The 13,030-nt window shown below is 35.3% G+C and overlaps 1 protein-coding gene across 1 annotated transcript in view; it reads left to right on the plus strand.

Moving 5' to 3' along the window:
• Positions 1 to 5,798: 5,798 nt before the first annotated feature.
• Positions 5,799 to 13,030, plus strand: part of LOC127846350 (tetratricopeptide repeat protein 5-like) — an 89,868-nt gene continuing 82,636 nt past the window's right edge. The window contains exon 1 of the mRNA XM_052377526.1: positions 5,799 to 5,817. The gene's annotated coding sequence lies outside the window, so the exon portion shown is untranslated. The remainder of the gene's footprint in view (positions 5,818 to 13,030) is intronic.

The following is a 13,030-nucleotide window of genomic DNA, read 5'->3' on the forward strand; positions in this document are numbered from 1 at the left end:
TAAATTGTAAGTAGAAGTTCAAAACAAGAGGGCCTCAAAGGCCCAAAATCGCTCACCTGAGATACAAAGGAACTGACCTGTTCTGTAAAGCTCAAGATATCGTTGGAACAAATGACCTGACCAAGTTTCATGAAGATTGAGCAATAAGTGTGACTTTTTGAGTGTTGACAAGGTTTTACAATAGCCATATTAGGAAAAATGACTCGCCCCCCCCCCCCCCCCCCCCCTGGCGGCAATGCTTTTCAACATATTGTAACCGTATTCAAACTTATCCAATATATCATTACAACAAGAGGACCTGAAAGGCCCAAAGTCCCTCACCTGAGATACACAGGAACTGACCTTTTCTGTGCAGCCCAAGATATCATTAGAACAAAATGTTCTGACTAAGTTTCATGAAGAGTGAACTATATATGTAACTTTTAGAGTGCTAAGAAGGGTTTAATAAACCAATGTATGGAAAAATTTCCATTCCCTGGCAGCCGTGTTTTTGTACACACCTGTAATATTTTTTAACTAATCCAGGATATCATTCGTGATGATCGGAAATAAATATTGCCTCAAGAGTGTAAACAAGGCAATGCTAACGCCGTGCGACGGACAAAATGCGATCACAAACGCTCACCATGAGCAAACAATTATGTTCAGGTTAGCTAAAAAGTTTCATGACTGTTGATATGAAAAATGTTGAGTTAATCGATTTTGTTAGTTTAGTTGGCCTACTGACTAATGCAGTTCTCTCCCTTTCAGTTGTAAGGGTTCGATACGAGGTAGCCGCGCCTTGTTTATGCTAATGCTGGTGTGCATGGAAATATCTTTGTCGTGTGGTTTAACACACTGCAGATAAACCATTTTGACATGGATTTAATGGGAATTAATGAATCTTTTAAGGTTTATCGTTAATTGTTGCTTAAATAAACTGTACAAGATTGACCAAACCAAGACAAATGCATGCAACGATTTTGCGTCTGATTCAAGATAACGAGGTGCACCAGTGACAGGATAATTCTATCGAGCTATACAGAATAATAATATGTTTGTACACGTCATAGTGATGAATTTTAAGTTGGAATGTAATCCTTTAAGAAATATGAACGAACTTTGCTTAACAAAGTGAACAAACTGTTTGTGTCACGCTATGAAAAGAAACTACAGCAAGAAATGCACTAGTAAAATATTTATTTTGAAACAATCAGTAAACAAGAGGGCCTGAAAGGCCCAAAGTCGCATTTTGAAACAAGCAGTAAAAAAATGGCTTTAAAGGCCCAAAGTCGCTCGGCGCACCTGAGATACTGTGCAGCCTAATATGTAATTAGAACAAATGTTCTGACAAACTGTCATGAAGAGTGAACAATAAATGTAACTTTTAGAGTTCTAACAAGGTTTTACTGTAGGCATATAAGGATAAATTTCCCGCCCCCTGGCAGCCAATGTTGTTCAACCAATCGGAACCATTTTCAAACAAATCAAATATATCATTGAGATGAATCTTCTGGCCAAGTTTCATGAAGATCGGACAATAAATGTGGCCTCTAGAGTGTTAAAAAGGTTTTACTATAGTTATTTAAGGAAAAATGCTCTGCCCCCTGGCGGCCATGTTTTTCAGGCAACCGGAACCATTTTCGAACTCGTCTAAGATATCATGAAGATCGGACAATAAATGTGACCTCTAAATTTTAACAAGGTTTTTCTAAATCCATATAAGGAAAAACAATCCCTGCTCCCCCCCCCCTGCCCCCACCCCTGGCGGCCATGTTTTTCAACCAAACAAGACCAATTTCGAACTCGTCCAAAAAAAAAGGCATAAATGTTCTGAGCAAATTTCATGAAGCTCGGACAATAAATGTGGCCTCTAGAAGTACTTCAGTCAAGAACATTTACTTAATGAATTAACAATTAAAATGAGATGCATATAGTACTGCTATTTCTGACATCTCATCTTTTGTTGACAATAGCATTACGTCGCAGAATTTTCAAAAGAGTGAATGGTTGAAATCAGATGCGGCGTTGCGTGGAACTATTAGAAATGGATACACGTTCAGCCTGGAATTCTGCTAGTCACGTGACTTCGCCCTCTTGTCAATTTTGGCTAATTGTCAAAAGAAGAAATATAATTGTTTACGAACTCAATTTGTTTTCTTTTCTAAAAATGGTCTTAGAAAATTTCACTTACAAGGGTTTAGAAGCATTCTCAGAAGGAACTCTTTCCCTGCATCTTGCAAATAGTCGTTCAACGCCATCGGCGCTCTCGTTATAGATGCAGTAAAGATGATTCTTAGTGTTACACGTAGAAATTACTACTACTACTACTACTACTACTACTACTACTACTACTACTACTACTACTACTACTACTACTACTACTACTACTTCTACTACTACTACTACTTCTACTACTACTACTACTACTACTTCTACTTCTACTACTACTACTACTACTACTACTACTACTACTTCTACTTCTACTACTACTACTGCTACTACTACTACTACTACTACTACTACTACTACTACTACTACTACTACTACTACTACTACTACTACTACTACTACTACTTCTACTTCTACTACTACTACTGCTACTACTACTACTACTACTACTACTACTACTACTACTACTACTACTACTACTACTACTACTACTACTACTACTACTACTTCTTTTTTTACTACTACTACTATTACTACTACTACTACTACTACTACTACTACTACTACTACTACTACTACTACTATTACTACTACTACTACTACTACTACTACTACTACTACTACTACTACTACTACTACTACTACTACTACTACTACTACTACTACTACTACTATTTCTACTACTACTACTACTACTACTACTACTACTACTACTACCACTACTACTACTACTACTACTATTACTACTACTACTACTACTACTACTACTTCTAGTGTTTTTATAAATAGTACTAGCACAACTATCAATTTCATTATTACATTTGCACTACTGCTCATTCAACTGTTACTGCTATTGCTGCTGCTTCTCTTGCTACAACTGCTTCTTCTTGTGTTAAATATAATACTACACGTTATGTGTAGTGTTTTCGTTTTAAAGATAACCAATATGTTACTAAACAATTCTTTAACATAATTGATTTATCAAAACTTATTATAGAATTTGATTCATAGTTTGTTTGCAAATTTAATATAGAACCTCATTATCAGCAGTTTATTTATTTTATACATTTATAAATATGTTTTTTATAATGAATACATATGTCACATATTAACAGAGGAAAGACATCCAAGAGAAATGGAATTATTATTCACATACTTTAGTTGGAGAAAACATATGGATTAATTTAAATTCATCGATCATACTAAAGAAGACAATGCTTCACTTTGCTGTCAATGTGCACGTGATTGAGTTTAAAAATATTAATATGCAAGGTGTTTGTAAGACTCTGAATCACGATGGTACACCGTACAGCGTTTTCTATTATACAAATTTATATAAAATAAGACAACCTTGGAATATTTAAATCAAGCGTAATTTAAATAACAACTAACTTTCTTCTTTGTTAATTTTGGTGCCAGATTATGGTTGCTCGAAAACATATAGTATATACATAGAACGATATTTTGATATATGACATTGCATTATTTTTTGCATTCAAATGGACGTTTTTACTTATGAAATATATGCATTTTGTTCAGTATTGTATTGGTGGTCTGAATATACGGACATGTTTTAATTCTTTGTTACTTGTTCTCGGTTACAAGTATGTTAATTATTTATATATTCACTATCCGATAACACGGACTTTCCCCTAATTGTCGGACACGTATAATTTTTCTTGAGATTCACACGCATAAGCCCAAATAAGAGTAACAGAAAATTTAGAAAAAATATAAATGTTAAGCTTAATCGGTATCGTTTCTGTTGACTTTAATCAGGTATAAATTTTAGATTTTCATGCGGATTGCGTCGTTTTTCTCATGAAAAAATAATAAAACTTTCGGACCAATTTTGATAACTTAAGTTGAAAAAGTTTAGTGTACCTATTAACTAGAGGAAATATAGTATTTCTATGGCCAACGGCTACTTCTCAAATTGAGGTCCGCGTTTTTAAACAATTTAGCTTCATGCCTAAACAATCTTGAGTAATACATGTACTTCATTTGGACATCCATTTACTTTGTTAGGCATCGAGAAAGCAAAATACTTTCCCTTCTGTATTCCCATGATAAAATTAACTAATATTATTTGATATAGAGTAAATAAAACGGACTGAAGTGCCTTTAACGAGTTCGACAATAGTAATTCGTTGGATTTGCCTCAACTAAACATCTTAGCACTGAATTAAAAAATACATGAATTAATATATTGCACATGGTTAATATCGCTTCCAGATTATTTTATATAGTTATGTTTATATGTATTTTGGTTAAGCCCACATATTGCAGACAGTGACGTTTTCGTTTTAGAAAAATGATACAAAATGGCAGCATTTCGCGGTCTGCTCATTTCTCACAAGGACTTGTTCACAGTCATGTTGTCGAAGTTTTATTTTTTTTTTAATTATCATTACATTAATTAACTAAAATACAATTTGTGTTGTAATATTCCTAAATATTGCAATACAAGAGTTGAATAAAAATTGCGTCTATATTGAATTAAATCCGAAGCCTGTAGGAGCAAAATCTTATAGTTAACCAATGCACCAAGAATAATTTTGATACTTTGAGCCTTATTTAACACTTCGTAACACATTTATTTTCTTATTTTTTTATTAAAAAGCGTTACGAAAAATAAAATATTCTGCAGATTCCAAATGATGAATACATAAACAAACTGATACACAAACCGATATGTAAAACATGATTCTCAGTCAAGGGTATTATTATGGTTTGTTTGGACTACATGTAGATCGTGTGAGGTAAGTATACTGTTCATCCGTATTCTCGTGGTACTTAACGTTCAAATAAAATTTAAGTTGAAATAAATTCTTAATTTTTAAATTATGGACTCCTTTGCGAAGATAAACAACTTTTCCGCTGATATCCATCTAAATGTTATGCATATATAATGTTTTATTTCGTGTCAAGCAGAAAATACACCATATTGTTCACTGATGCGTACGAGACCGATATTCATATTCTCGCGGTAAGTAGGTCAACAGGCGTTAGTCACTAAATCACAGTTAAAACATGATATCTGCATAGAAGCTTAACTTTAATTAATAATAACATTCATTATTAAATATTAAATTTGATTTAAAATGAACATAAGCAGTTTAACAATCGTTTGAACTGCACACCAGTCATAATGCTACTCATCTGGACAATGCATTCACCTAAAGGGGCTTCCTCTTCTGAGCATTTTAACATGTGTACAGTGTATCAGTTGCACCAAATGTTTATAAACATCAAATTGTCCCAATGTGATCAACTTCACAACAGGAAAGTCTACTAGTTGTGGTGGAAAACTTTGTCTACATGCATACGTCATCTGAGATAATTGATCGTCGCATCTTTAAGACCCAACCCTCATGCCCATTCAGTTTCATCCTACAGTATAAAATTAAGTGATTTAAGGCCTAATCTTTAAAATGTGTTGTGTAACCTTAGTCATATGGGCGGAGATCGGGAAAATGCAAGCAGACGATGTGCAACAAGTTGTAAAAGACTGAAATACTGAAAAATTGAAAATGAATATTGTTTAATTTGGTGGAAAAAACGTATTTCTCACGGATAGCAATCACAACTACCAAAATATTGCTCATTATCACTGAAAATACTGTTATCTGACGGCGAAAGAAATTGGGTAACCAAATCTGACAGGTAAACAGCACTTAGGGGGCGCAATCGAAATACCGCGAAAATAGGAATACCGCGAGAATACGGATGTCGACTACATGCATTATATTAAACAAATATGCAATAAATATAAATCAATGCCCATTATTAATGCATCTTGTAAAACTTACATAATAGTCCTCTATGTTGTTTAAAAATTATATTTGTCGTTTAAGTGTAGTTGTAGATCGAAAACATTTTTGATAAGAAATTGTTATTGAATATATAAATAAGAAAACATACAAACATATTATTGAACATGTAAAAGGAAGCATATAGTTATTCATTGTGTGTATTGTTAAATAAAAATCATAAGGTAAAATATATGTATGTTCATGGCCACGTCTTTATAAAATGGCTGTATATACATATATTATGAAATTAATAATTGAAACAGGAAGAAAACAATAAAGACACAACATCTACTGTACTCTTCTCTACTGGACGCAACTCTGTTCTTCTCTACTATTCTATACTCTGCTCTACTCTGCTCTGCTATACTCTGCTCTACACTGCTCTGCTCTTCTGTACTCTGCTCTGCTCTACTGTACTCTACTATGCTCTCATGTCATCTCCTCCCCTCCCTTCCGCTCTCTTCCCCTCCTCTTCCCTCTCCTCCTCTTTCTTTTCCCCTCGCCTCCCCTCCCGTCCCCTCCCTCCCCTCCCCTATCCTCTCCTCTCCTCCCCTATCATCTCTTCTCCTCTCCTCTCCTCCCCTATCCTCGCCTCTCCTCTCATCTCCTCCCCTATCCTTTCCTCTCATCGCCTAACCTCTCTTCTCCGCTCCTCCCCTCTTCTCTCCTCCCATCTCCTGTAACTACAAACCAGAGCTTAGTCTGAACAAATTATAGTATCACATCTTATTAACATGTACTAAAATGCAATAACACGACTAAAAATACAAGACAAAGTAATGCTATTAAATTTCAAATTTGCTTTATTACTGGGCGGGTGTAATAACCTCAGATCTACGGCTAATACGATTTTCTGGTGTCAAATATGATGCAAATATGAATATTCAACTTACAAATTAACCAAATTATTAAATAAAAACAGTCAGCAAAACATCGTCAACATATTGTCACTAATGCATATCGATGTCCGCACTTTTCCTATTAAACATTTCGCTAATACAGGATACACGACGTGATTGGCTTTATATTCTATAATATTCGTTAAAAACGGTGACGTTTTTACTTGAAATAGTTCACCCGCGACTACCCCCTGCCAGGGGACGCACTGAGTCTAGCGAGAGTATATCTAGCCCGGCGCGGTAGTGGCTCACACGTACGTACACGGACATGGAGTCCCCTATGACGACCGCCAGCTTTCCCTCGCTCCCTCGCGGTCCTATGCTGTCAGCATATATAAAAACAGCAACACTTTTAAATGGACGTTTTCTATCGTAAAAATGTAGTACAGTGCCATAACGACGAGTACGCGCAAGGCATTTGTTCGTGGCTAAAAGGTTACGGTCATGCATATAGGTCAATTTACGAAATATAAAACAGACACAAAGGTTGAGTTTTAATTACTGTTTGATATGTTGTCAGAGTAAATATTATACGAATGTGACCTGTGTCTTTGCGCTAGGGATTCAATTCTTACGCGCAACACCTTGGCTCATAATTGTGAATATTGGGTTCAAAGTATTGCACGATTATCTAATGAATGAAGAAGTAACTTTCCAGACAAGCTGCGTCAGGACAATACTTTATCCTGAAATGTTGAATTGAAAATTGAGCCGAGTATATGAGTCTTATACATTACTCGCTGTCTCCGCATGTTAAACTTTTCTAGTACGTTATTTTAAGAGCATATATGGGTATATGAGTCATACACATGACCCGCTGTCTCCGCATGCTAAAATCTGTAGTAAGTTATTTTAACTAAACTGGCGCTAACTGTTTACATTTATGCTGTTTCAACGATGATAACTTCGGAGGGACACTTTTTTGCCATGTTGCATTTTTTTTTATCCAGGGACACGTTTTTCTTTTCTAACACTTACCGCTCCGCCCCCAGCCGCTGATAATAAAAGTTCTGTCCGGTGCAATCGGAGTCGGCGTTTGCACCAGTGTCGTCGTCCAGCGAAATGAAATCCGTGTTGACAACGCTCGTCGTCAGAGTGAGCACTGCGATGTCGTTAGGGTACACGTTGTTGTTGTAGTTCAAACCCGTTATCCAGTCTCGTGCTAGAATTGCAATGATATTTGGATAGTTGGGCGATCACACCGTAAACATAATCATAGTACTAGTGACTGATTTCAGTTTGCGTTTCTAGTGTTTTATGTCAATAATTGCAAGTTCGAATATCAATACATTCCAATTTATACGATATAAAGGGCATGCATCTTATGTCTAATTTGATTTTATATATTAAATAACATAAAATTGTGATACTTGAATTATTATGTGTACGTGTATACGGATTTAATAAAGACTGCAATTGACCATGCCGTGGTCCCCTTTGGCACTGGCTGTATACTAAGTAACCAATGCTGAATCTGTAAAAAAAATTGTACATAAAGGCATAGATATCGAAATATATACATTAAATTATTGTTGATGCAATAGTTGAATCATCTTAAAACTAAAGTGTGTCTTATTATCTATAAAATGGACTTTTTCATAGATTGTCTGAATAACATTTTCCCAAACATATGTAACTAACATATCATAACACAGTAAATGTCAAACCAGGGATCAACATGATATAAAGGCCTACTGTAGACTCATTATGAAACTGCATTTTAATATATTGTCATTTTAAATTGATAAAATTATAAAGCTTTTCAAACCAATAACGATAGAATAATTTAAAATATTTATGTTGCTTGCGTCAAATTTTGTAATAAATATTACATACAATATAATTAAAACAACTGTACGGTTACGGTTTAAGCCTTGTAATCCATAAGACACGGGTTCGAGTACCGATAGGCAAAAACTTGTTTCGTTTTATTATTCTATATTCTATTCTTGTAATAATAATGAAGCTATAGCGTTTTGATGTACATATATCTAGCAATTTTAGGCATTTAATGACACACTTCATATAATTCCACATTTGTGAAGAAGTCCCTTTAATCCGGCCCATAAAAAATACTTGCGTTAAATAGAGTAAATGCACTTCTTACACTTTCGATCGCTGATGAAAAATAACACTATCCACACCACTTATAATTAAAATCAAATTAATTTATGTTTAATTATTTTTTAAATATCATTTATTAAAGTCTTACTATCAGAAGAATACCGCTAATTTATTGTTTTGTTTTGTGGAATCGTCAGTATTTAGTCTTACGACCACGTTTACTATGATGAAAATAACTACTTCTCCTTTTATACCTAATTATAAAATATAACATTACTGCAGTGAAATAACAGCAGTGAAAATAAACATATTGCTATTTTCACCGTGTTTTGTGGAAGTGTCAGTATTTAGTCTTACGACCACGTTTACTATGATGAAAATAACTACTTCTCCTTTTATACCTAATGATAAAATATTACATTTCTGCAGTGAAATAACAGCAGTGAAAATGAACAAACTGTTATATTCACTCGTGATCACAGGGGCGGGTCCAAGATTTCTGGTTAGGGGGGGATATTGAAAGATTTGCTGGGAGTCCAGGGGGCGCTAGGGCCTCGGGTGGGTCCAGGGCAAAGCCCTGCTAGGGGGTCCAGGGTGGCAAAGCCCCCCGTTAGCTCCACGATTTTAGTGATTTTGACGGCTTTGACAACTACTTCTCGAGCATGTCACGCCTTATATACTTTCATCAAATAACCTTCTTATTATGCCAAACAAGTGCATAGTTTATAGTTTTGGGAGTCCAGGGAGGCGAAGCCCCCCGGAAGCTCCACGATTTTAGTGATTTTGAAGGCTTTGACAAGCTTAAATATGTGATTTAGATCTAGTTAAGTGTGGAACATCAAATGAAAGACTTTTCTTTGGCGATTTTAGGGGGGGGGGGCGTACGCCGCGTCCGCCCCCCCACCCCTGGATCCGCCTATGGATCATAGGAAAATAATATTTTCTATGATCACTCGTGAAATAACAAACGATCTTACACTGACATGAACAAATATTCTCCTTGTATTTGTACTCATGAAGAGGAAATTATATTTATGTCTATATATTTATACATTTATTGATACTAAATATGATTTATTTGCACTTTTTAAAGAGTTTTTATATTTATTTCGTTTTTTTTATCGATTTATTGACTAAAAGCCCTTAAAGGGATCTTTTCACGGTTTGGTAAATTGACAAAATTGAAAAAAGTTGTTTCAGATTCGCAAAGTTTCGTTTTAGTTATGATATTTGTGAGGAAACAGTATAATTGAACATTTACCATAGTCTAATATAGCCATTATGTGTATCTTTTTACGATTTGAAAACCTAAAAATTATAAAGCGTTGCAACGCGAAACGATTAAATAATTTGGAGAGTTCTGTTGTCGTTTAAATTTACGAAACTACGAAGATTGCTTATATAAGGTATAAAATACTTATGCCGTGTATACCCGGCGGATTAGCCGAGAGGGCTAAAGCGTTTTTACTTCAGACTAACTCAGGGACTCCGGGGGTCACTGGTTCGAGCCCTGGTACCGGCTACTTTTTTTAATTTTTTAATTTTATGCTTGATTTTTTCTGGAGCTTTTAAGATCCAATGTTTACATTTATCAATATAAAGCATTTAATTACAACCTTCAAAATATGCTTAAATCTGTGAAAAGGCCCCTTAAATACATGTTTTACGTTGCTGTAACCAGTGCTTTCTGCCAACCAGTCAATGCGCATGCGCGGAAAATCCCGAATGTAAATGGAGCGCGAGCCGGCCGAATTCCTGAGGCCGCCACCGAGCGCTATGTGCGCGGCCTGTCAATGACGATGTGCCTTCCGAAACTCTTGAAAGGCCAATTACAAAATAACAATATAATTAAATGATTTTCCTCAGGCTACCTGCCGAATGATTAGAAACTGAACAGTAATTGAGTCGCCTCAAATATTTACAGTGCGACGTCGAGGAACTCTTGTTCTAACGGGGCTTCTGTTTTCAATACTTTCGGACTTCGATGAAGCTGTAACTCCACGTCCTGCAAGCACTCGGTAATCTTCCACCAGCGCGCCTCTTACCGTCTGAAGAATCTCTACAATAGGCACTCTGCAGCCCGGGCAGCACCGTTTTGAAGCTTGCAGCCAACGTAATTACCCAAATGCTCCAGAACTATTATTTTATACTGTACCTTCTTCTACAGATCTTGTTCTGCTCGCATCCTGTAGGTGGATGGTCCACGGCCGTCCACAAGCTCAAATGACCATATATGGAGAAAAAGGCGGGACCAAACCAAATAGGCTTGCAATGCGCATGCCCAAGCAAAACCGATTGTAAGCCATCTTGAATTGTTAGCGTGAAAAGAAATATACTACATTTATTGGATATTTTTATATGATGAATATTCTAGGTAGAGAATATGGATAGTATTATCATTATTAGTATTACGTCAACATTAACTCAACAATTGTATTGTTGACATGAAGAAAAAGCTATTTCGAGGTTGTTTTGACCATTGATTGCTAAGTAGGTCAAACTCAAAGTTTTAACTTTTATTGATATTTTATTTAGTTAAGGAATCTTCGAGTAATAGTTAAAAAAAATCTTTCGCATTCTAATTCTATAGCTAAATCATGTGTTGTTGCTATATTATAAACTTTCGTGCATGAGCCATTTAAATCCGTTTGCATTACTTTTTAGTTGTTTCCCCTGGAAAATTCTCTTCTTGCTAGCCTTCGCCGAGTTATTCAACAACATCGCTATATTGCTGATTTTTGCTGTTGTTTTTTTGGTTAAAGCTGCATGCTTTTGTTGGATAATGTTTAATTTATCATTCACGTTTTACATATGATTCTGTTTAAACCATATTTAATGGATGTTTTGGTGAATTTCGCGCATGCTTAACTTGCCTGATTTCGGACGTAATTTACTTTCGGATACATGCTCCTCTTGTGTTTTTTTTTCGATGTTTTCTTATGTATGCAGATTTAAAAAAAACAGCTCATGCTTAAATGTGTTATTGAGCAAGTGACTTCTTTATACTATGGCAGGAATAAAAAAACTGTTATAAAATTATAAAGGAAGTTTAGTTACATGTATAAACTCACAGTCACAAGTGTGTAAGTATTACTGTTACATTTATTTATATTTACTAAAAGTAAATATATGCTCACATATCAGTAAGTATTGTAAAGCCCTAAATTATATTTAATACACCCATCTAGGCAGTTAATTCATATATCAACTTCCGGTTCCGGTGGCAGCAAGTTGGAAAATTTAGGAATGAATTTTTTTTTTTTATTAAATCGATCAACATCTCTTTCTTCAAACATTTAAATTAAAATTATTTTGGGCTGTTGTGATTAATGAAGTGTTCGTTTATCATGAGGATTATATTTTGAGGACATTACGGTTTTCTCCAAGGATTTATTTGATGGTGTCTCAAGTTGTTAATAACGAAGCATGTGCTTAGTGTGAGATCGATCAACATCTCTTTCTTAAAACATTTAAAATTAATTTGGTCTCTGTGATCTATGAAGTGTTCTTATATCATGAGGATTAATTTTTGAGCGTATTTCATTTTATCTGAGGAGATCTATGATGGCGTCTCAAGTGGCGTCTCATGTGGCGTCTCAAGTTGTTAATAACAAAACATGTGCTCAGTGTGAGATTTCTTTTAAAGGGAAGAGTCCAAAGTGCTTTAATTGCAGTATTTGTAACTTTTGGTTCTGCCTGGAGTGTAGTCATGTGTCTAACAAGGTTTACGATGTTCTTAAGAGTGAGCCAAATGTTAAAAATCTGCCTTTCAATTGTGATGGATGTACTCGGGTTTTACCTAAAATAACTGAACTAGCTAAGGCTCTGCATTTACAGCAGCTTAAAATTGAGTCGTGTGAGAAAAAATACGAGGATCTGAAAAATACTCTACAAAGTGTTGTTGAAGAGCAAGTTGAGAAAGCCATCACTGAGTACAGAGAGCGCGAGGAGCGTAAGTTGAACATTATTATACACAATGTGCCAGAACCAAGAGCGGAAAGCACCGATAAGAAGGGGGACGATGAAATTTCTCTGAAAGAAATACTTCTTACAACCAAATGTGTTGGTCTGAAAAATTTTGATTTTGTACGCTTGGGAAGG

The sequence above is a fragment of the Dreissena polymorpha genome, chromosome 9 (genome assembly GCF_020536995.1).
Source record: "Dreissena polymorpha isolate Duluth1 chromosome 9, UMN_Dpol_1.0, whole genome shotgun sequence".
Classification (NCBI taxonomy): Eukaryota; Metazoa; Mollusca; class Bivalvia; order Myida; family Dreissenidae; genus Dreissena; species Dreissena polymorpha.